The following is a 5,408-nucleotide window of genomic DNA, read 5'->3' as shown; positions in this document are numbered from 1 at the left end:
GTATGTACTGAGCATCAACGTAACTTAGTATGTGTCAAGTGTTAGAAAATGGTAGTATTCACTGAGCAACATTTAGTTTATGCCGAGTAACCTAGTGTTGTCCAAGCATCACAAGCCAGTTATTGCCGAGTGACAACATAAAAAGTTTGAATGATGATTTAATGAATTTGAGTCTACATAAGATGATTTCTTGAATTATGTGAATCGTATTGATCATAAGCTTGATGGGCTGGTGGCATAGAATTCAAGATAAACAATTTGAAGATGAATTTGATGAGGACTGTAAGAGAAGTTTCTAGAGGGAACATAATGGGAAAAGGGAGGATTCAATGAATCTAACTTAACCCTAAGTTGGACGATTGTGATTAAGTAGCAAACTATCAAAATTCTCTATTTAAGGAGATAAAAGGCTAGAAGAAAAGTGTGAGCAAAAAAGAGAAGGATTTTGGAGGTCTTGCTTCACATGGTGGCCGAAGGAATGAACCTATAGTTGGCATACTAAGCAACAAGGCTTAAGGAGGTGAAGACTTGAAGAGTGAACAAGAAATCATAGATTAAGGGGAATGAATGCCAAGTAGAATGGAAAGTTGAATGAGAGATCTGAAATTTGCAAGTGAGTTGTTTTCTTATCAGGTCAAGTCCTACTGTTATTTTCTAGCAATTGAATAAATCTAGATAAATCCTTTGGATTAAGGTTGATTTAACAGTCATGAGTAAATTCTTTAACCGGGTGACATTCTAATGGAATATTCTAAACTCATCTAACAAGGCTCATTTTTAATAGGGTGATTGAAATCCTTTAATCAAGGTGTCATTCAATAGTGTGTATTGTAACCTTTAATAGGGTTGGCTCCTTATAGAGCTCACTTTAGAAGAGTGAAAATTGGTAGCATGTTACTGGTGGTTTTTCCCAAATTGGGTTTCCATGTTAAATCCTTGTGTCAAAATTGTGTGATTGAATTTGTGATATTTCATGTTTACATTATTACAAAGTTCATTTGATTAGATCATCCAATATCTCAAAGGTTTGAGATATTGGATGATCTAATCAATGTATGCACATATGTTTGTTGAGTACTGAAAAGTTTTTTCTATACATTTGGACCTTGGATAACTGATTCACCCCCCTTCTCAATTATTCTAAATTATTCCAACAATTAGTATTAGAGCTCTTGGTGCTTGTGAGGAAATAATTTTAAGGTACTTGAAGCTAAAGATCAAGATGTACAAAAAGGAGGTGCCCAAGCTAAACAAGGAAAACTTTCTTGTATGGCAAAGTTTGATGAAGTTGCATCTAGGTGGACTTGTAGATTTTGTATAGTCAACTATGACCACTAAATATGTGGAAGTAGTTGGAGACCTTACTACACAACAATTGAAAGAAAAGAAAGAACACAATTAGGCAATGTTGGAGATTGCATATGCCCTAAGATATTCCAAGTTTGATGACATCAAAGAAAGTGCTAATGCTAAAGAAATGTGGGATGCTCTACAGAAAATCTATGGAGGAGACAAGAATGTGCTAAGATGCAAGGTAGAAAGTCTAAGAGGAAAATTTGATGATATGAAAATGCAAGAAGGTGAAGGTATAATTCAGTATTATGGAAGAATCAAAGATATTGTAAATGCAATTAGAGGATCAAATGGAAAGATTGAAGGTGAAACTGTGATAAAAAAGTACTAAGAACCATGTTGCCTATCTATGCTATTAGAGTCTCTTCTATACAAGAACTGAGGTGTACTCTTGGTAGTGATCTGACCCTTGAAGGACTGGTTGGTAGACTCACTGCTTTTGAACTTTAAAATTTTGATAATTTCAAATCTAAGAATATCGACTCTACTTTCAAAGCTAAATTGACACTCAAAGAATCTAAGGATAAGAGATAAAAAAGGTAAAACATGTTTCTAGTGACAGTGAAATAAATGATGAAGATCTAGAAGAATTGGAAGCACTGCTGGCTAGGAGATTTCACAGAGGCAAAGGAAAATACAAAGGTAAGTTACCCATCATATGTTTTAATTGTAATGAAGTTGGTGATATTGCAACAAGAAATCTTGAGAAGACAAACAAAAAAAATCAAGACAAATATAGAAGTAGAAAATATGAGAGTAACAAAGGCTATAAAGACAAGGGAAAGAAAGTTTGCTACATTACTGAAGAAGAATCTAATGATGAATCATATGATCATGATGAAGTTGTCTATGTTGCTATGAAAGATGATTTAGATGAAGATGAGGCAACTACATTAGCATCTTATGTGACCAAAAGTGACAGATGGAGGATGTTCTCATTACATGACTGGTGACAGAAGTAAGTTCATAACCCTTAAGCATTATAATGGAAATAATGTTAGATTTGGTAATGATGCACCTTGTCTAGTGAAAGGTAAATGATCAATAAGATTGACAAACAATATTATGTGTGACGATGCTCACTATGTGGAAGGACTTAACTATAATCTATTGAGGTATTACAACTGAATAGTTCAGGATGCAAAGTTGAATTTGAAAACAAGAAGGCCAAGATCTATGATGCTGATGGAGAACTCATTGGAAGTGGTGATCAGATAAGAGGTAATCTATTTTATCTTGACATGATTGAAGCAACTTGTTTAATTGTACAATTCAATGATGTGTGGATATGACACAAAAGGTTATGTCATGTAAATCTTGACAACTTGGTTAGCATTAGTAAGATGACAAGAGTCAGAGGTTCTCCAAAATTGAAGAAACTTGATAATATGATTTGCAAACAATGTCAATTAGGAAAGATGAAAAAGTCTAGTTTTAAGAGTAAGACTCATACTTCAAAAGAAATTTTGGAATTAGTTCATATAGATCTATGTGGACCAATTGATGTGCAAATCTACAAAGGTGACAAGCATTTTATTCTATTGGTTAATGATTGCTCTAGAATGATGACAATGATGTTTTTGAGAGAAAAATTTGATGCTTTTCAAATGTTTAAGTGGTATTTAGAAAAAGTTGAAAAGGAAACTGATAAAAGCTTAAAATTTCTAAGATATGACAGAGGTGGAGAGTTTACATGAAATAAATTCAGCAATTTTTGCAATGACAAAGGAATGAAAAGACAAACTTCTGCACGAAGGACCCCTCTATAAATGGGATAGTTGATAGGAGAAATAGATCTATGATGGATTGTACTTGAACACTAATGATGGAGAAGAATGTTGCTTTAAAATACTAGAGAGGAGTTGTGAGTACAATTGTCTATACCTTGAACCAACTACAAGTCAAGAAAGGTACACATTTCACACCTTTTGAATTATGGTATGGATACTTACCCAATGTTAAACATTTTAAAGTATTTGGAAGCGAGTGTTACATTCTAAAGGATAAAAGAAATGGAAAACTTGATGCAAAAAGTGAAGAAGGTATATTCCTAAGATATTCCACAAGAAGTAAATCTTATAAGTATTTAAATACTACCACTAACAAAGTTGTGGAAAGTGCGAATGTAAAAATTGATGAATATACATAAATACATGAAGATGAACAAAAGAAGGAACTTGAAAATTACTAAACCTTTATGTACTACTATGAAGATATGTCTACTAATACTGATGATTTTGAGAACCAAACTACTAATCAAAAAGAACCAATGACTATTGAGTCACATACAATGGATGTCAAGTTATAGTCACAAGTTGAGATACATTTGTTACAAGGTAGAGTTGTTGTTGCACCAAAAGATCGACCTGTGAATGCCTGATACAACCACTAGACTTATAGAACACAGGAGGTGCTTAAATCATGTCACGAATCTCGAAGGAGAATGTTGGCAGTTACTCCAACAATCCCCCCCTCAGCATTACCTGAGGAGATTTGAACTTGTGACCAAGCTTTGATACCACTTGTTACAAGCTAGAGTTGTCATTGCACCAAAAGATCGACCTATCAATTCCTGATACGACCACTAGACTTATAGAACATATGAGGCAATTAGGCCACGTCATGAATGCTAAAGGGGAATGTTGGTAGTTAGTCCAACAATATTCTAATGCCAAGATTAGTTTACAGGAAAGGAATGCCAAGTTACCTGACAGAGAAGTACATAGTGAACCCGAGATTGAACTTCATGAACAACCTATTGTTGAAGAAAGAACATAACCAAGATTATCAAAATATGTCAGAAGACATCATCCTTCTGAACAAATCATTGGAGAGAAAGAGAATGGACCAATGAAATGGGATAGATTAAGAAATGACACATGTTCGTTAAGCATACATGAACCTAAAAAAGTGAAGGATGCACTAGAGACTGAAGACTAGATTCAAGCGATGAATGAAGAAATTGATCAGATTGAGAAGAACAAAACCTAGACACTAGTACCGAGACCAGAGGACAAGAATGTTATTTGAAAAAAGTGGGTATATAAAAACAAATTAGATGAGAATGGTTAAGTAACAAGGAATAAGGCAAGATTAGTCTGCAAAGGTTATGCACAAGAAGAGGGAATTGATTATGGAGAGACATTTTCCCTAGTTGCAAGATTGGAAGGAGTAATAACTCTGCTTGCTCATTCTACTTATAAATGATTCAAAGTTTATCAAATGGATGTTAAGTCAGCATTTTTGAATGGTATATTGGAACTGGAGGTTACATTTAACAACCTAAAGGATTTTTTGATCCAAACAATAGAAACATGGTGTGTGGATTGCACAAAGATTTATATGGTTTAAAGAAAGCTCCCAGAGCATAGTATGAAAGACTGCACAATTATCTTAGATTGGTTTTGAGAAGAATGATGACAACAACAATGTTTACTTGAAGACAAAAGGAGATAAGGAATTTTAAAGGCTGAAATATTTGTTGATGATATCATATTTGGAGGATAGAAGACATTATGTAAAACATTTGCAAATGAAATGATGAAAGAATTTGAGATGTCTATTTTTGGAGAAATAATTTTTTTTGTTGGATTACAAGCATATCAGATGAAATATGGTATTTAAATTGCCTAGTCCAAGTGTGTAAAGGAAATCTTGAAGACTCTTGGTATGGAAGATTCAAGACCAGTTAGTACTCCCATGATGATAGGACATAAACTATCCAAAATTGATAATTCTACTAAGGTAAATCAAACATTGTATAGGTCTATGATTGGAAAAGTGTAATATGTAGTTCATAGCATACTTGATATTGCACTAGCTATTGGGATTGTTGCAAGATGTTCTGCAAATCCTAAGGGTAATCATTTAATGGTTGTTAAAAGGATCATGAGATACTTAAAAGGTACATAAGACTATGGTCTATACTACAAGAAGAATGACAAGTTTGACTTTAGAGCCTATATAGATGTTGATTGGGTTGGAAATGTTGATGACAAGAAAAGCACAAGTGGTGGAGCATTTTTCTTAGGAAAAAAAATTAGTTTCATGGACTA

The sequence above is a fragment of the Cupressus sempervirens genome, chromosome 8 (genome assembly GCF_028749045.1).
Source record: "Cupressus sempervirens isolate cs-2001-9-10 chromosome 8, ASM2874904v1, whole genome shotgun sequence".
Classification (NCBI taxonomy): domain Eukaryota; kingdom Viridiplantae; phylum Streptophyta; class Pinopsida; order Cupressales; family Cupressaceae; genus Cupressus; species Cupressus sempervirens.
Note: the sequence above shows the minus strand (reverse complement) of the source record.